Source organism: Pan troglodytes, chromosome 15, assembly GCF_028858775.2.
Source record: "Pan troglodytes isolate AG18354 chromosome 15, NHGRI_mPanTro3-v2.0_pri, whole genome shotgun sequence".
Classification (NCBI taxonomy): domain Eukaryota; kingdom Metazoa; phylum Chordata; class Mammalia; order Primates; family Hominidae; genus Pan; species Pan troglodytes.
This window is the reverse complement of record NC_072413.2, coordinates 36,301,886-36,322,681: the sequence shown is the minus strand read 5'-3', so window position 1 is coordinate 36,322,681 and position 20,796 is coordinate 36,301,886. Positions and strand designations below refer to the sequence as shown.

The 20,796-nt window shown below is 37.2% G+C and overlaps 1 long non-coding RNA gene across 3 annotated transcripts in view; it reads left to right on the top strand.

Annotated features, from left to right (window-relative positions):
* Nucleotides 1-20,796, top strand: part of LOC104002012 (uncharacterized) — a 171,519-nt gene that overhangs the window by 105,294 nt on the left and 45,429 nt on the right. The window contains exon 1 of one of the 3 annotated variants that reach the window (XR_010150911.1): nucleotides 17,475-18,158. The exons of the other annotated variants lie outside the window; for them this stretch is intronic. This is a non-coding gene — a long non-coding RNA (uncharacterized LOC104002012). Of the gene's footprint in view, nucleotides 1-17,474; nucleotides 18,159-20,796 lie in introns of those variants that run through there. 3 annotated transcript variants of the gene reach the window in all.

The window sequence follows — 20,796 nt, the reverse complement described above, 5'->3', positions numbered from 1 at the left end:
GATATATTTACCCCACATTGGGAATGACCAGTCAGGAAATTGTTTACGTAAATTCTTTTGTCTCTTGCCTTAATAAAGAGACCAAATTGATCATCTGTGTATTGTATTATATTGCATTGGAGAAAGAAGTCTACAAAAAATATACAGGCTATTAAATTCTGAGGTTACATGCAATCGATGGTTTCTAATGCTGACGATTTTAATAGAATAGATATGTCCAAGTCATCATACTATGCTTGGGATAGAATCTAAAAGCTCTCCATCATAAACCAGTGTCTTGCAAACTGCAGCCTTCAGATCATCTGCTTCAGAGTTACCTGAAGTACTTATTTAAAATGCCCCAATTCAGATATAATGAATTAGAATCTCTGGGGGTGACACCCATGCATTGCATTATGATCAAACACCCCACCCCATATGAGGTACTTAATTATGTACAGTAAAAATGACTTTAAGTTATATAGTTTAAAAACAACTACTATAAGCCAATGTACTAGAGACGGGAAGCTACATGTTCAAGGGAGCGTAAAGATAAACTAAAAATGACATTAATATCCATCATTTATTTCTTCTTTTGTGTGACTATGTTCCTGTCCTATGACCTAACAAAAGAGCAAGTGGGGGTCAAGTGGGAATCACAGAGGCAGGGAGGGGACAAGAAGAGATACAACTTATGAATCACTGCTATCTGGTAGGACAGTCCCCTCTGCAAGTTTGAAAATCTACTACAATGCAGGGGACAGCATAATGTGGCAGTACAAGTCCTGAGTTTATAGTCACAGGGCTTTTAAACTAAATTCTGATTGTGTTACTTACTAGCCATTTATTTTTTATTTTTTATTTTTTTTTTGAGACAGAGTGTTGCTTTGTTGCCCAGGCAGGAGTACAGTGGTGAGATCATGGCTCACTGCAGCACCAACCTCCTAGATTCAAGCAATCTTCCCACCTCAGCCTCCGAAGAAGCTGGGACTACAGGCACATGCCACCATGCCCAGCTAATGTTTTATTTTTTGCAGAGATGGGGTCTCGCCATGTTGCCCTGGTTGGTCTCAAACTTCTGGGCTCAAGGGATCATCCTGCCTTGGCTTCCCAAAGTGCTGGGATTACAGGTGTGAGCCATTGTTCCTGGCCACTTACTAGCTTTTTAATTTCCTCTTTTGCACTTGCTGGCCCATTTTCCATACAGGAGCCAGACTGATACTTTTTAAATGTAAATAGGATATTATCACTATTCCTGTTTATACAATCTTGATACTTTCTTATTTCTTTTAAAATAAAAGTCTGATTTTTTTTGAGTATTAGAAGACTAATGGTTTGGTTCCTGTTTATTTCTCCAATATCTTCCAAATCCTTTTCTCTTACAGTTTACTATGATCAGCTCAAACTAACCTGTTTTATTTTTTCTAGAAAATGCCAAGTTCTTCTCTATCTTAGAACCTTTACATGTGCTATTTAATCTGCCTGAAATACTCCGTTCCTGAATCTTTGTGTATATTTTGCCTTTTTGTCCATTAGTCTTGGCTAAACATTATCTTTTTAGACAAGTCTTTGCATATTACACTATGTATACAGATACCCCCATCTTAGAAAATATATTTTCTAAAATCGTAACATAATGTAATTATCAAGTGATCAGCTCTGGAACCAGAATGCCTGACTTAGAATATACTAATCTCTAAATATGTCTATTGTTATTATTATTGTTTCATAATATTAATTGTATTTACACATTAATTACATCTATTTATTTGTTTTTTTATTTGGTTAGAGTAAGATTCCTCCACTATCATAAGCTCCAAAAGGGCACTTTATGGATGAGGTTTGTTCACCACTGTAAATCCTGCGTCTGGGCAAAGATCTAGCAGAGGCTCTCAAAGTATTTGTTAAAGGAAGGAAAGAATAAATGAACAGGAGATTTAAGTGGTAGCTTTTGTTGTTGATATTATCATGACATTCTCCATATTATGTTATATTTAATTGGGCTTAAGTTCTACCAACAACTGTATAGGTTCCTTGAGGAGGGAGATAGTGCATTAATCATCTAAGACTCCCAGGATACAGGGTAGATATTTATTTAGTCAGTGTATGTTGAGTTGAATTGCTTAGGGAGTAATGGAAGCAAGAGAGTCACAGTCAACAGAAAGAAAGAATTACCCACATGTAAATCATAACCATGTTTTCCTATACATAAAATTAGACAACTAGAAAAATGAAGAGATGAAGACAAGGCACTCAAAAGAATAAATATCAATAAATTCTGCTCCATTTTAAATCAGAGAAGTCTCAACAGCTGGCAAGTATGAACACTTATCAAATCATATAAAATGCAAATGGTATAATTAGATCATGTAAAATGCAAATGATGTAATTCTTTATCATCAAAAGATGTGGATGACATTAACAATATTACTATTACCAGCAGGTCTAAAACAATAAGAAACGAGTTATTGCTACTAACCTGTTCCTGTTTTTGCTCTCAGTTAAGTCATGCTCAGTTAATTTATGAAATGAAAACTTTTCAGCTTTATATTCCTCAGTCCTCATGTTAAGTGCTTATTAAATCACATTCTGTTCACTTCCTGGATGCTTCTCTCATTCATCTGCTGCTCATTTCACTGCTACTAACCCAGGTCTTCCTTAGCATTCCTCAGCCTTCACAAAATTTGCTTCCCCTTGCCTCTAATCATCCTACCCACTTTAATCCCTGGAGCACCCTCGCAATCTGTTCCCTCACATCTCCACACATTTGATTGTAGTGCTTCCCTGTCCATCATGCTTGTAACTGTTCATTACCCATCAAATATGTGCAGGCAGCATGGCCTATTATCAGTTCCAACCTAACTTTCTTAGATTCCTCCTTATCACAGCATACTTGCAACTACCCACCCTTTGGTCTAGCCCTGCTGCACCTCTAGAATTTCTATCATGGTACTTTATCCTTTTCATGCTTTGTGTTTTTAGTTGTTATTTTCTTGGAATTTTTGTCCTCCCAAAGTCTGGCTGTCAAAAGCACCTCCTTCTTTCCTGGCTCAAATATTACTTTTTCCTGTAACTTTGCCAGATTCTTTTAGTTAAAATAAATCCTCCCCCTTTCATATTTCTGTAATACTTAGAGCATTCATAGTCTACCATAGAATACACATAGTTCTGTGTACATCTAGATCCCCTACTTGATTATAAGCCAGACAGGAACCATCTGTTATTTAGCTTAGAATAAGTCAAAGTGCCAAGTAAAGTGCCCTGCACATAGATATTGATCTATTGATCACCCTGTGCTATTTAAGCTCTACTAATTTAGCTTGATGTAATCATCTGATCCATTTTTTAGAAACCCAGTTTAATTGCCCCAAATGCTAACAGATTCCATCTACCAAATATCTTCTAGATACTATTTTTGTTTTTAAAAATTCAGAAAGTCGAAATGAATTGATTCATTAGTAAAATAGCAAACTTTTAAAACTTAAATTGAATACTACTGTTACAGCTTACATTCCAAAAGTTACAAAATACTAGGTTATATATACTGTTGTTTAGATAGGACATTTTTCTTATGATTTAGAAGATCATGTCATTGGGACAGGATAGTGTCTTGGGAGTGGAGAACATGAATGTTTCATTTTTTAATTTATTCAATAAATCCTTATTGAGTATCTACCATATGCTAGGGATTGAGATAAAAATGGGAAACACAAATAAACTATCTGCCCTCAGAAGTCTACAGTCTAATAAAGGGAAAATGTCTTAATCAAATAATCACATAATTAATTCAAATAATCTTCAATGATGTATATGGAAAGTTTTAAAAGATGATGTTCTTGGTGCTATCAGTAGATCCGGTCAGAGAAGGCAGCAAAAATTCCCCACTGGAGATGGTAATTGGGGGAGAGAGCTGACATCAGAGGGATGAAAAGGAGTATACAAGTCAAAAGATAAGGAGAAATGTTTAATTCAGAGAGAAAATTATTTGCTAACACCTAGTAAGAGAAGAGAATGCTGAAAGTAACAAAAGAAGGCAGGCCTTGAGGGGAATAGGATACAGAGAAGGACAGATAGATGGGGAAGCATCCAACCTTGAAGGATCCTGAGGCTGTTAATGCCTTTGGTCTTTATCTTGTGAGTAAAAGGCGACTTGTAGTGTATGTTAGGCAAAAAGAGGGTGGGGTGGAGTGGAGAAGTTGAAGACAATCTGATTTACATTTCAGAAAAGGTCTTGGAAAGGTCCATCATTAAATTTTCAAAAATGAAGCTGGTTTTGGCTTGAGATATATTGTGCGTGTTTATATTGGTGCCAGAGAAGTAACTTGCCCCTAACAGCCTTTAAAATAGCCTCTGTTTTCACTTGGACCAAATTTGGGCTCTTCCGTCTGGCTTTTGCAGCCTACTGTGATCCAGGCCAACTCTATATGGGCCCATTCTCCTCATCTCCTCAAGCTTTCCACCCTACTCAGATGCATCTCACAACTGCTTCCCGTCCCTCTCTAATTCCCCACAAAGCCTGTACAGATTCTCCCGGCATCCACTCACCATCTAAGACCTACATATGTTTTTAGGTCCAGCTTACTCTTATTTACTCATTGGCTTGGTCCATTTGTTTTGCTATGAAGGAATACCTGAGGCTGGATAATTGATAAAGAGGTTCATTTGGCTCACAGTTCTGCAGGCAGTACAACAAGCATGGCACCAGCATCTGCTTCTGGTGAGGGCCTCTGCTGCTTCCACTCATTATGGAAGATGAAGAGGAACCAGAGTGTACAGTGATCCCATGATGAGAGAGAAGACAAAAGAGAGGGAAGGGGCCAGGGTCTTTTTAACAACCAGCTCTCAGGAAATTCTCCCAGGAATTAATAAAGTGAGAACTCACTATTACCATGAGGATGGCACCAAGCCATTCATGAGCAATCCACTCCCACAACCCAAACACCTTCCACTAGGCCCTGCCTTCAACATTGGGGATCAAATTTCGATATGAGGTTTGGAGGGTCAAATATCCAAACTATAGCACTCATGTTTCACTTTTCTCTGTCTCCATTAATTCTTATAACCAATACTATGAAAATAAAGCATGGCATCACATAATTTTACAAGACACTATTTCATTCTTTTATCTGTGTACCTCTTGTCTTCCCAACATATTTATCTTCCCAAGGGAGGGACTGGATCCTGCACGTTTTTTTGGTCCCTTGCAATTGTTAGCATATTTCTATAAAAATGGTAGTCACTTAAGACATACCTCTTGGCTGAATGCTTACAGCCCTCTACAGTTCTAGAAGGTACTTGAGGAAAACTTGAAAGCAAAGATAGAAATAATTTTGGAAGATTTTTATTTGGAAGATTTTTATAAGGAAGTCGAATGCTACTGTACATTAACTAGGAATGAAGCATAAGTGTAAGAGTAGAATTTTAAAACCGAATAAATGTTTTAGATAAGGAAACTTAACAAACAAATTTCATCCATATTTTTGGGTTTTTAAAATTTTGAAATGACTTCAGACTTACATAAAAGTTGCAAGAAAAGGGTTCAGAGAATCCCCATACACACTTCACCCAACTTACCCTTTAAGATCATGCATATATCTGGTTTCACCTCAAACACTCATTAATTTTAACATTCATCTGTGGGCCTTGCCTGCAGCAATTATATTTGCCTAATGATGATTTTCTATTTTACTTATTCCTTCAATGTTTATTTATTGGAATCATTGTGTAAGGAGATTTCTCTCCTCCCTACTTTCTTTTTCAATGAGAACCATTGCTTCTAAAAATGTATAGTCTACTCTTCCATGAGGCATCATGATATTATTCAAGTTTAGACTTGTAGACATCCTCTACTGTTAAAATCTGCACTCAGTCATGGTCATATTGAATGCTCTTGGGTGACAGAACAAGGTCTCATAACTTGCTTTGTAGGTGACAAGCTTGCTGTGGTACTCACAGGGGCTTAATCAGTGTTTACAAGTAGGCACTAGGTTTGAAATGCAAATTAAACAGCAGAGAAGTATTTAGAATGAATATGTAGCATTCAAGTGACCTTTCTCAGATATAATCACTTGGAGAGGCAAATGATATAATTTCTCTCATGCTGCAATAGTAATAATGGGCTTCCTTGTAAAAATATGCTTTTGATATTCTGCTCAAACTTGGTGGCTATACTCTATTTATGTTTGTTGAATTAAGACTAGGTAAACGGGACACATATTTGATCTCTATCTAAAGTGATACTTAGTATTGTATTGCTGTTAAATTTTCAATATACTTTTAGGTATATCATCACCAAACTACCATTCTAAGGGGTAGAAAGCTCTTGTTGTCCAGATTTTACAGATGAGAAGTTAGGCATAGTAACTGACTTACCTGATTTATGCTCTGTGTTCCTTCCACTGGGCTGTTATATGAATTTTCTATCATTTTTATTCTCTATCTCATTGATTCAACAGTCTTAATGGACAGCCTTCACAACAATCCAATTTGTCCGCAAGCATTTGCCCCTATAAGAGAACTGTAATTTGCTGCTAACCCTAGTCATAAAGAAGGTCAAGCTAGTTTTATTCAACACCACCAAGTGCTAATGACGCAGATCCTCAACCTTCTCTGGGGTTCACAAATCTCTTGTGTCATTGCTGGGGATGTTACACAGATGCAGGCATCTCTTACCTGGGCATTCTAGGGATGATGTGGTAGCTGCTGTCGAGAGAGATTTGCACCAGGACTGAGGAGCAAGTTGTCAGCTTCGCCCTGAGATATGGGGATTCAAATTACTCACAGGCCATCAGTCAACACCAACCATGCTGCATCCTCAGTTCTAGTCACCACAGACTTCTCTCTTTCATCATTTCTCCTCTGACTTCTAGTCTGGCAGGAGAAGCTAAGTAGGGGACGTTGGCCCTTTCTGTTGCCTCAGGGTATAACCTTTGAAACTCAGGAAAAGACCTCTCCTCTGCTTCCTGCCCATCTGCTGTCATGTTTTTTACCTGCAGAAATGAGAACAGAATCATCTAGCTGCTGAAACAGAGGAAAGGACAAAAAATTAAAGAAAAAACAAGGAGAAAATTGTTAATATTTCAAAACCATTATTTTTCCAAACACGTCCACCTACTAGCTTTCTGTATGGTAATGTAGGAGAGGTGACACCAACAAAAATAGAACTAACTGGATGGGTGCAGTAGCTCATGCCTGTGGTCCCAGCTACTTGGGAGACCTCTAACAGGTCCTGGACATCAGTTTATGTCACTATGTACAGATTAACCACATTTTTAATGGATATGTAATTTTTCACATTACAGATACATATTGGATATAAAATATTTCATTGTATGACATACTATATAGTGTATCAAATTATTTATCTGCTTGTTAATTTTTTCCAATTTTTCAACTGTACTTCAATAAGTATTCCATATGTATATATTTGTGCAATTCTAAGAATGCTTCAGAAGTATACATTCTTAAAGTGCAAGTAGTAGCTCAAAAGGCATAAGCACTTTATATTTTCGTGGAAATTTCTAAATAGTCTTTCAAAGACCTTCTGGTTGGCAGTAGTCTCGCCAACATTGGATATAAGTGCCCAATCTCCTTATGCTGTTAATTTTTATTGGGACATAAAAATTGTGTGTTTACACAAAATTGAAAATGATGTGTTTACAAAGAATTTTCATATATGCCATGGACCGAATTGTATTTCTCCAAAATTCATATGTTGACTCCCTAACCCCAATGCTTCTATATTTGAAGATAGAGTCTGTGAGGATGTGACAAATGTCAAATGAGGTCATAAAGCTGGGGCCCTAATCTGATAACAATGGTGCCCTTATAAGACAAAGAGAGACATCAGAGTTCCTATCTCCACTGTGAGAGGACACAGAGAAGATGGCTGTCTCCAAGCAAGGAAGAGAGCCCTCACCAGAGACTGACTATGTCAGGTCTTGATCTGGGACATCTAGCCTCCAGAACTGTGAGCAGAAATTTTTCTGTGTTTAAGCCATGCAGTCTGTGGTATTTTTATTACGACAGCCTAAGCAGACTAATACACACGTCATTTCATTCAAAACTCCTGTCCATGCAAAGGGATACCACCATTCCTAATTTACAGGTAAGGAAATGGCATTAAGAACGTGCTCAGATCACATGGTTTCTAAGTGGTGATGCAAGGAGTAGAAGGCAGCTTTTTTGACTTGCAGTCAGGTGTTCCTTTTTACTACGGAAGAGTAGTCTTGTTCATTACAATTCCAGCCACTTATTAGCTACTACTATGGGAAATCTATTGAAATCACAAAATGCTTGAGTTGTAAAAGTCTTTGGAAGTTATCTAGTCTAGCAAAGAAAGTGAGGCCCTGAAAGATCAAGTAATTGGTCCAAGATGACACAGCTAGTTAATGGAAAACCTAGGATTGTTATTCAATTTGACTTGAGTCTAGTGTTCTTGGATTTTTTTTTTTTTCTTTTTTTGAGACAGAGTCTTGCTTTGTTGCCCAGGCTGGAGTGCAGTGGCATGATCTTGGCTCACTGCAACCTCCATCTCCTGGGTTCAAGTGATTCTCCTGCCTCAGTCTCCCGAGTAGCTGGGATTACAGGCATGCGCCACCATGCCCAGCTAATTTTTGTATTTTTAGTAGAGACGGGGTTTCACCCTGTTGGCCAGGCTGGTCTTGAACTCCTGACTTCAGGTGATCCACCTGCCTCGGCCTCCCAAAGTGCTGGGATTACAGGCGTGAGCCACCACGCCCAGCCCTTTAATTTTGACATAATCATATTTCACAGTTTAATTTTAATGTATAAATTATTCCTTTGTAAGTATTTCCAAATACTACTATAATTCTATAAATATGGTTATTTTTCAGGTCACAAACTTTATCTCATAAAATAGAAGTTGCCCTTTAAAATTCCAATCAGATTTATATTCTGATGTCCTTTGGTAAAGTGATGTAGCACATAATGGCCAGTGTTTGTTTCAGTCTTTTTTTTAAGCATGATTGAGCCTTTTTCTTTTATATATGACTCTATTGCAGGACTTAGTTCATTCAGGGGCTGAAGGCTTCCACATCTCTCGTTTCCATGCTAATTAAAGTGTTAGTCTCTTCTTCAGTCTTTGGATATGTGCAACAGGAGATTAGAGTTTGTCTGCTTCCTTTATATCAGCAAAATGGATCACACTGCTGCCAGGAGAGTCCCATTAGTGTCATAAATCACAGAAACACTATACACTTTCTGAGAATGAAGGCTGATAGTTGGAGAGCAGTATAGTAATTTTTGCTGACAGTTACCCCCACCAGGACAAAATAAGAGAGTCCTGGGATCAAGCCACAGATTATTCTCAACATTAGCAAAGTGAGATGCTTTTTGAAAATAATTACTTTCCCTCTACAAAGTGGTATAGATATTTTTATCTTTTTTTTTTTTTCAAAATTAGTTTTGGCATTTAGTTTCCCAGAATATAAGACTTAAATTGAAAATGGCAGAAAAGTCATTCAAAACACTTTTCTACTTCCCTTAAATACAACACATTCAGTAGCTTGGTGATTTCAAATATATTTTTTTCCAAATAACAAAGGAAATTAAACTCAATAAGTTATGTGTTAAATACACCATGTAGATTCATTATTTTTTTAAAAACTGCCTATACGGTAGAATACCTAATACACAACTGTGGTTATAGCAGAGGAACTGAAAGGTAACACTGATTCACTGAATGTTTCCAAGACTCAGGTTAACCTATAACTAGAAACAGCTTGAAGACATCTGATTCATGTTGTTTCTAGTGTCCAGAGTAATGGAGCTTTTAAAAATCATTTCACAATACCGCAAGTATTTACTCAATCTGTATGAGTTGTACTTCTCTTTTAATGAAAGAGTCAAAACACAGTTATAATAATTCCCAGTAACACCACCCACAGAGAGCTGATTATCAAACTATCTTATTTATTCAAAATGAAAGGTATCTCTCCATTCAGAAGAGAATACAACAAAAGAATAAAGGGAGCAGGAAGCAGGATACTGGAGAAAAGAGAGAAACGGTGAGGCTTTCTGCACATCAGAATCACTCAGGGAAGATTTTGCAAAACACAGGTACCCATGCTTCCCCCAGATATTTTCATTCACCTGGTCTGGTTTGGGGACAGGCGTAATTCTCATGCTTAACCTAGATTGAAAACCACTGTAAGAGAATCAACAGGTACACATGAGGATATATGAGGTATCTCAGTGGACTCAGGAGCACTGCAGAGAATGGACACTTCTGTTATTGAAAGGTTGGCACTCTAGGTATGTGCTGTACTACCCCCAAAGGTGGATGCTCTTGGAGTCTTGCCAGGGAAACAATGGTCAATCCCACCTGCTTGTTCTGTGTGCTTGAGCAAGGTACTCAATATTTGATGTTTCAATTCTTCATTTGGAGAATGGGAATGATAGTACTATCTCATGATCATTAGGATAAAGTGCAGTAATCCACATGAAAGGCTTAGCTCAGCACCTGGCATGTGGTAGGTACTCAGTACATGTTATCTGACCACTTAGTTGGGAGAAAATCATCAGAGCCTTTTTTTTTTTTTTTTTTTTTTTTGCCTTTTAACCATGTACTAACTGATGTATTTATACACACACACACAGCTCAAGCGAAATGTGCTAAACATTTCTGCTTACAAAGTAAACAGAAGTGGTCATGTGGTAATGGAGCCCTCATCACTATTGCACCCAGATTACAACAGGATACCTCACCCAGACAATGCCTACCTGCCAGGTGACAGGGCTTGGATAGTTCTATAACAGGTATCTGAATTACAAGAAAAGAAGCTGGAGCAAGTGTGTGTGTGTGTATGTGTGTGTGTGTTTCGGAGTGTGTGTGTGTGTGTGTTGTGGTGAGGGGTATTGTTGTAGTTGCTACTGTTTCAACTGAAGAAATTTGAAAAAAAAATCTATAGGTTGAAAGGAAAGAGCCAAAAAAGAGGGAGAGGTAACTCTGCAGGTGAGGGAGAGTTGTCTAATGGAGCAAGAACCTTGAAGACCCCATGTAATAAGATCAGCCTCAGATGGAGCAGAGCAAGCTCCTCCTCTGAGGTGGAAGGAAAGGGCATTAGGAAGCTGTGAAAGCAGATAAATGTGTTGGCATGGCAGGACAATGGGCAAGTTCTCTCTAGTTGGTCCTTATTTTCTCCAATAAATAAGAGCTGAGGTCACCTGCAGAGGTTAAAGCAAGAGGAGGAAAGGAAAGGAGCTAGAGGCAAGTGGCCAGGGTTTTAAATAGCTGTTGGGAAGGTCTCAAGAGCTCCAAAGTACCTCCGACTGTAATAAGTCATTTAGATGGTATTCCTGATTTGTCTTCTTGGCAGATTCTTGAAAAGTTGCAGCCAATTGGAGATAATTAGTTTTCCAAATAGATCCCACTCTGGGAGAAGCAATATTGCATTCTTTTAATGCAGGCTTTTATAAATAGCAATAAAACATTCTGCCATCTAAGCATAAAGAAGAGACCCATATAAAGTCCTCCCTTCATTGAAAATGGAGATGTTATCTTTTAAAACTATGCTGCAAATATACTTCCCTCCAATATATTGTAATTTCCTACTAAATAACTATTTTTTTTTTTTTGGTGGAGAGATCAGAAGTTAAAAGCTGCTGTTTTTACCGAAAAGATTTTTATTTCTATTTCTATACAATTAACTTTAGTGTTTTTAGGAAGGGGGAGGTGAGGACCCAAGGTTTTTTTAAGGAAAATAAAACTGAAAATGCAAAAATAGAAAATTCAAAAATGTAAATATATGTGCCAAAAGCCAACCACCTTTCCTATTTTTCTGACTTAACCCTTAGCCAAATGATATTTCATGTGGTTTGAGCTAATGATTAAAAAGGTCAAAGAGCTATGGAAAGATAATAAAAAGAAGCATGCAAACAATTGAGAGAGATGAGGAAAGCATTAGAACAAACCACTTTGCCCGTGAAATTTATGCTGAAGGCCATACGCAGGCCAGAACTTGAAATATAGTTGAAAGCTTAAAAGGTACAGTGATAAGAAAACATAGCAGAGACCATGAAACAGTTCTTTGGGGGTCTAATCACAAGTGCCTGAGAGGATTAGAGCTTTAGCCAATACAGCACTGCTTTAGAGAAAGTCAGAAGCAAAATGAAAGCACTTGCCTTCAAAAAGGAATCAAAGAACCACTTGATCTCCAAAAACAAAAAAGACTTATAATGTGGAAAGAATAGTAACTTTTTAATTAATCAGTACTTGGAGTCTCTCTAATACTTGCTATTGCATTTTTTCTTTTTGTCATTATATAATTCTTTTTTTCTTCTTTTTTTATTTTATTATTATACTTTAAGTTTTAGGGTGCATGTGCACAATGTGCAGGTTAGTTACGTATGTATACATGTGCCATGCTGGTGTGCCACACCCATTAACTTGTCATTTAGCATTAGGTATATCTCCTAAAGCTATGCCTCCCCACTCCCCCCACCCCACAACAGTCCCCAGAGTGTGATGTTCCCCTTCCTGTGTCCATGTGTTCTCATTGTTCAATTCCCACCTATGAGTGAGAATATGCGGTGTTTGGTTTTTTGTTCTTGCGATAGTTTACTGAGAATGATGATTTCCAATTTCATCCATGTCCCTACAAAGGACATGAACTCATCATTTGTTATGGCTGCATAGTATTCCATGGTGTATATGTGCCACATTTTCTTAATCCAGTCTATCATTGTTGGACATTTGGGTTGGTTCCAAGTCTTTGCTATTGTGAATAGTGCCGCAATAAACTCCTATTCAACATAGTGTTGGAAGTTCTGGCCAGGGCAATTAGGCAGGAGAAGGAAATAAAGGGTATTCAATTAGGAAAAGAGGAAGTCAAATTGTCCCTTTTTGCAGATGACATGATTGTATATCTAGAAAACCCCATTGTCTCAGCCTTAAATCTCCTTAAGCTGATAAGCAACTTCAGCAAAGTCTCAGGATACAAAATCAATGTACAAAAATCACAAGCATTCTTATACACCAATAACAGACAAACAGAGAGCCAAATCATGAGTGAATTCCCATTCATAATTGCTTCAAAGAGGATAAAATACCTAGGAATCCAACTTACAAGGGATGTGAAGGACCTCTTCAAGGAGAACTACAAACCACTGCTCAAGGAAATAAAAGAGGATACAAAGAAATGGAAGAACATTCCATGCTCATGGGTAGGAAGAATCAATATCATGAAAATGGCCATACTGCCCAAGGTAATTTATAGATTCAATGCCATCCCCATCAAGCTACCAATGACTTTCTTCACAGAATTGGAAAAAACTACTTTAAAGTTCATATGGAACCAAAAAAGAGCCCACATAGCCAAGTCAATCCTAAGCCAAAAGACCAAAGCTGGAGGCATCACGCTACCTGACTTCAAACTATACTACAAGGCTACAGTAACCAAAACAGCATGGTACTGGTACCAAAACAGAGATATAGATCAATGGAACAGAACAGAGCCCTCAGAAATAACGCCACATATCTACAACTGTCTGATCTTTGACAAACCTGAGAAAAACAAGCAATGGGGAAAGGATTCCCTATTTAATAAATGGTGCTGGGAAAACTGGCTAGCCATATGTAGAAAGCTGAAACTGGATCCCTTCCTTACACTTTATACAAAAATTAATTCAAGATGGATTAAAGACTTACATGTTAGACCTAAAACCATAAAAACCCTAGAAGAAAACCTAGGCATTACCATTCAGGACATAGGCATGGGCAAGGACTTCATGTCTAAAACACCAAAAGCAATGGCAACAAAAGCCAAAATTGACAAATGGGATCTAATTTTCTTTTTTTTTAAGACAGGATCTCACTCTGTTGCCTAGGCTGGAGTACAGTGGAGGAATCACGGCTCACTGCAGTCTCAAACTCCTGGGCTCGACCAATCCTTCCATCTCTGCCTCCTGAGTAGCTGGGACTACAGGCATGCACTACCATCCCCACCTAATTTTTATAGAGATGGGGCTCTCACTATGTTGCCTAGGCTGGTCTTGAACTCCTGGACTCAAGCAATCCTCCCACCTCAGCATCACAATGTGCTGGGATTACCTGGCCCAATTCATTTCATTAAAACAATTTATATAATGTGAGTCAAGACAATGAAAATATGCATAAAGTATTCATATACATAGGTGTAGGAGATATCAGTTTCTTCTCTCTTTTTTTCATGTTGTTTCTATAGTAGATCGTATTATAGTTCAAAATATCGGCTGCCACTTCCTGTGGGAAGGTTATATTTTCTCACTGCTTTGATGTCAGTTTTGGCCATGTGACCTCCTCTGTGCAAGAAAATGTGAACAGGAGTGATATGGGTTTTTGCAGAAAGAATTAGCATAAAAGGTCTGAGTCTGCTTGGCTTAGAAAGACCTGTGTGCAAGATTGGCCCTCAGCTGGAATTGGGGAGCTTGAATTTCAGGAAGGGTCTCACATTTCCTGATAAGGATGGCTCACAGCACCTAAACTGTTTGTGCAAAGAATAAGGCTTATGCTGAACCCATGAACCCTTTCTGGGAGTCCAGAATTTGGGTACATGCAGGACAGAGGATGCCTATTGTGATCATCCCCCAGTAAAAACTCTAGGCATTGAGTCTGTCTTGTGAACTTCCCCAGTAGATGACATTTCACACATTGTTACGATTTGGCACTGGAGGAATGAAGCAATCCTGTGTTACTGCACTGGATAAGGACTCGGAATCTTGTACCTGTTTTCCTCCAAAAAACTTTGTCCCATGTACCTTTTCCTTTGCTTATTCTACTTGGTATCATTTTGCTGTAATAAATCATCACTACACAGCAATGTGCTCTTTCTAGCAAATCATGAAGTCTACCCTTTCAGGAAGTCCTTCATGACTCTTTCTCTTTGGTATGACAAGTGTCACTCCTCTGGCTACAGGCTACTCTGCCTTCTGGGTCTCAGAGTGAAGATGACATGACAGAGCCATAACCAACTTGGAGTGGTCTAACATAAACAAAAACTAAAGCTCACAAGTTGTAAGCCCCTATGATATTGGAGTTTCCATTACCACAGCAAAACCTAGCTTTTCCTGACTGACACATAATTCTGGTGATACATTAACACAGTTCTTTTGTGCTCCCAAAGCCTTTTCTCACATTATTTACTTTGACCTTCCCAAAACTTTATGAAGTATGGAAACCAGATGATATTTTTATGCTAGAGACTACACGGACCTTTGTTTCATTCTCTAATATCATGTGACATTAAATAAATAATTAAATCCCTACTCAATCCCTATTCCATGGAGGCATGGTTCTATGGAGTTGTCCATGTAAGAAGCAGACGAATAGCAAATGAGTCACTGCAATTTGGAGCTTTCAAATTCAAACCACAACTTTTTATTGTGGTTCCTATTAGTAATGACTGGTTTGAGGTTTTGGTTTTTGTTTCTGTTTTTTTTTTTTTTTTTTTTTTTTCTCCTGTCCACAGCACCTCAATAGATATAAATGTCTTTCCAGACCTCTGGTTGTCCATCAGTTTATAAACCTGCTCTGGTTAATTAATAATCATTTCTTTGAGGTTAATAATCTCCTAGGACTACCATATTAGATGTGATTTATGCCACATAACCTATATTTTAAATCATACTGAAATAAACATTGCCTTCAAATTTAGTGAAACTCAATGGATTAATTCTTTATTACTATTAAACAAATCACTCCAAAATTGATTGGCTTAGAACAAAAATAAACATTTATCATCTCACGGAATTTCAGTGGGTTGAGAGTTTGGGAACACCTTAGCTGAGTGGCTAAGGACTCTGGCTCAGGACTTGTCCTCAGTTTGCAGTGAAGATCCCAGTGGCCAAGGCTGCAGTCATCTCCAGGCTTGACTAGAGTGGGAGGAGCTGCTTTCATGGTGGCTATTTGCATAATTGACAAATTACTGCTGCCTTTTACAAAGAAGCCTCAGTTCCTTGCCACATGTGTTTTGCCATAGGGCTGCCCAAGTAGCCTCTAACATAACACCTGGCTTTCCCCAGAGCAGGTGATCCAAAAGAAAGTAAGACAGAAGCCACAGTACCTTTTCTAACTTCATCTTGGAAATCATACACCCTCACTTCTGGCACTAGAATACATGTTACTAGGTCCAGCTTACACACAAGAGAAGAGAAATTAGACTCCATCTTTTGAAAAGAAGAGTGTCAAAGAATCTGTGAACATATTTTAAAACCATCATATCCCTTGTAGGTAATTATTTAATACTATTGCTGTTCACCAATATGTTCAGTGGGGAGCCACTTCTGGGCACTACTTAATCCCCTCATGTTTGGGTAGGACCATGTGACCAGAACTGGCCAAGAGTTGTGAGTGGACTATTCAATAACTATTTCTAGAAAATTGGCTCTCCATATGGAAAAAGACAAAAAGATATTATTTTATGTCCATTGAAAAAATGCAAATGAGTTAAAGAAGAAAAATCAGTAATATGACATTTTTACAAGAAAACACGTAATATTTTATGCCCATGACAAAGGTAGGGATTTCCTAAAGAAGACACAAAAACCATAAACTATGATGAGATATCATTTAATCAAATTGGCCACAAATTAATAAATCTGAGAGCACAAACTCTTAACCAATTAGCTATTGCTGGTGTGACTGTAAATTTGTACAACCATTATGAAGAGTAATAGAACAAAATCCAGTAAAATCTAAAATGTGAATAGTCTCTGAGTAAGAAATTCCACGTCTGGGCTCATGTTCTTTAACTTGGAGAAAGAAGCACAAGGGATGTGTACACAAGGATACACATGCAAGGATGTTCACTGAAGCACTATTTAAAGTAACGAGAACCTGGAAATAACTTTACCATCTCTCAAATGTCATTCATACAATGGAATACTATACAGCAATTAAAATAAATAAGCTACATCTGCATTTACCAACATGGATAGATCTCAAAAATCAATAATGAGTGAAAAGGCAAATTGCAAGCTGGCACTCATATGATTCCATTTATGTGAATTTTAAAATATGTGAAACAAAACCATATAGCATTATTGAATAAATACGTTTGTAGGAGGGGTATTTTTTAACTTGCACGCATTTCAAAGTTGAGATAACTTCTCCTGAAAAAAATAGGCGAAAGAATTGGGAGTTGGAAGAAGGGTGGTTTGTTGTATCAGGAATATTTGTTTCTATTTTTTAAAAAGAGATCTGAATTAGGTATAACAAAATGTTACCATCTGCTTACTACTGATGATGAATGTTATTGTTATCTTCTACAATTTTCAGTGTCTTTGGAGAATTTCATAGTTAGACACTACAACTTTAAGAAAACCACTGAATTAGATTATCTCAATTTTTTTATATTAAAATTTACAGTTCTAATGAGGGGAGGGATAATCCCTAAATCATGGTGGGTGATTTGCAAGATTTTGAGCTTTTTAAATTAACCTGCGTTAGCAGCTCCTCTGAGATGAACTCTGTATATGACATGCCAAAGTCACATATCCAGAGCAGGACTTGCTGATGACTATGGCCCAGAATGGTCTCAGGCCATCCAAAGTTCTTTCTGTTTATGACAGAAAAGAGAGTCCCATTATCTCTATTCTGGAAAATATCACTCAAATCATTTGTCAGTGTTCCCTTCAAAAATCCAAAGTGGTTTGCACTCCTCTGAGTGTTTTTATGGGTCAAACTAGATATAATAAAAAGTATTTGTTTTGTTTCAAAGGAGATAAGTTCAAGCTATTCAATTCCCTCTTTCCCACAAAACCAATCCAATCACATTTAAATTTATTAGGAATGAGAAACACACACATATCTCCATCATCCCCTGATTTCCCAAAGAAGGCTTTGGAGAGAGTGGAAAACATGGGAATGATACTTTGATTATCATTGTTATTTCCTGGATACAGCTGGATTACAAGAAGCTGTGAAGTGGTTTTACTTTTTAAAAAAATCCAACAGTTCTAGTTTTGCTGACAAGAGAAAGGTCCAACTTCCTCTCATAGGAAAGACTTAATCTTGTTATATTTCTAACCACATTTTGGGTGGGACAGCACTAAATAGAACAGATAAGCAGCAAATCTTCCAGATGCTTACCCTGAATAAATCTCCAAACTTTGAAGGGACTGTCTGAGAGCTAATCTTTTCAGTTTTAAACTTGAGTCAGCCAATGATGAACAATAAAATGGTAAGTTGATCCATTTCTCACTTATTTTTCCTACATGATAATATAATACCAACAGCAACACTCATTTAAGCTACAATGTTTCTGTATTGGGTATGCTTCTGTATGTGTGAATGAGTTGTGTATATGTGTGTGTGAGTGTGTGTACCTTTGTCCAAAAAGACCTTCACCATCCAAGAGCACAGGATTGCTCTCTCTCAGAAGCAGAGATTTGTAAATCTCTACAGTATGGACTGCATTTTGGATGTGGGCCAAATAACCAGGGAAGAAATTACTAAATTATGCTACTTGTAAATTGTCCATTCTAATGTGCCCAAACATCATGATTATTTTTATAAATCACTCTATTCTGTTTGCCTGCCATTTATTGATTCAATAACAAATCAATACTTACTGAGTACCTACCACAAACATATTCTATACCAGGCATTTCACAGTGATGCCTATAGAATTATAAAACTTGTCATTTCTTGTTTTTAGTGTCAATGAATCTTCAGGAAAATTAAGTCACAGAATTCTTAGTGAAACATATGATTTCAAGTTATAAAACCAGAAAATCTGATCCTTAGTAATACTGGTGGTGATAACTCTCCATCACTGTAGTCAATGTCCTGCCAGTAACTCAGCAAAATTAGACAGAGTGTGACAACAAGAGGAAATCAAAATGATTTGTAAAGTGAGAATTCGTCACATTTTCAGGGAAAACCACACAGTATTCTGAAATGAAAGCCATTAGAGGGAAAATGCATTTCATTAGCCTGGTCTTCTAAGGACAGTTAGGTTATAAAAGCAGTTTGTCTTCTTTTAATCCTTTCCCTCCACCCTCTGCCATATATCCTTATGTTGTCATGAGTGTTCCATCATTGCCTCAGTATTTTTTTTTTTTGACAGGGTCTCGCTCTGTCACCCATGCTGGAGTGCAGTGGAGCAATCATGGCTCACTACAGTCCCGACCTCCCAAGCTCAGGTGATCCTCCCACCTCAGCTTCTCAAAGTGGTAGAATTACAGGGATGAGTGCCTTGGAATATTTTCATGAGAGGAGAGAAAAAGGAAACTCAAAACAATTTGCAGAGTATCATTAGACACAATGGATTATATTTGACCCTTTGCTTCTTTTACCTGGGAAATTTCAACAGAAACTCAAACGTCCACTTACCTCACAGACTTTTGTTAAATCATTACAACTTCAAGGAATGTATTTCTTGAGTCTGAGATCCATTTGGGTTGAATCCATATACAGCACTTATGTGATGGGATTGGTTCTCAGACTGTATCCTCTCTTATGACACAAACAGTGGAGGGTTAAAATTTTATGTGTGTATCTGTGTGGATATGCATGCATATGTGTGTATTTATGTAGGCATGCATGTAGAGAAAGACACATAGAAAAAGAGAGAAACAGAGCAATAGGAAAACGAGACAAGAGGAAAAGTAATTTGAACAAAAATAAAACAACAAAAATTTCTTACAAATTAGTATGTTTCAGTTCGTGTTTATGGTAGAAACTGTGAAGTGAAAAGAGAATGAAACAGCTGGAAATGATCTTTTTTGAATAAATGAACTGAACTGAAAAAGAACTGATAGTGCTCCCTAACCATGGAAATAATTGTAATGCTTTCAATAAAAGTTGTGATTATATAAATAAAGAGGTCTAGGAGATAATCTTTACAAATGGTCTGAAAGGACAATGCCACCAATGTTTTGGAGGGTCTCAGTATGTTCTCCTCTCATGGTTCAAGGCACTTTAAGATTATTTTCAGAGATACCTGAAGCCATAGAACTGCTATTTTTTTACCCTCATATTAAAACAATAAATAAAGAACACCCCGAATCTGCAAATTAGATGGGCACACATGTCCTCGTGGGAAAATGATATAGAATGGCTGATACTGTAACACAGTTTGGTCATTTGATTAGTTTTCAAGCTTGAGAATGCACTTCCATTCAGGTTAAAAAGCAAGCTGCCAAGTGGGGAATACAAGCAGGCTGGCCTGGGTTTCTTAACAGAAACTGTTATGTTTTAGATGATAGGGAAAATATTTTGTATATTATGCATGTGTATGTTTATTTTCATGTACATGGAAAATATCTAAATAATATGCACTATATCCTTTTAGTGATGTTGCAGTGGGGATCTTTGGGAGTCAAATGGTGATCTTTTAATTTTGTTTTTGCTTATTTTTATTTTCTAACTTCTGCAACACATACGTTTTGTTCTGTAGAAATAAAATGCTACTAAAAATAAAAATAAAATAGCAAAATCATAAAAGATAAATAAGAAAAAAAGTGGCGTACACTCTCAAAGAAAGGAAAGAAAACATAAGAAAGTTATATGAATAAAATAGTTTAACCTTAAATGTGACAGACACTCACGTGTGTTGAGGAGAAAAATAGAATTAAAAAATCCTACAGAATTAAAAAATCCTACAAAAGAAATAATTGGAGAAGCCATTTTTATATAAGCGATAGTAAACACTGAATTATTTTGAAAACATATAATGTAGACTAAATTACAGATACAGAGTATAATAATACCAGTGTATGAAGTAAAATAAAAAGTTATACTTTAACAAAATTTAGGAAGTGAACTCTGGAAGACAGGAGCAAAAAGAGTGAGATTTTCTCATCTGTCATAAGGGA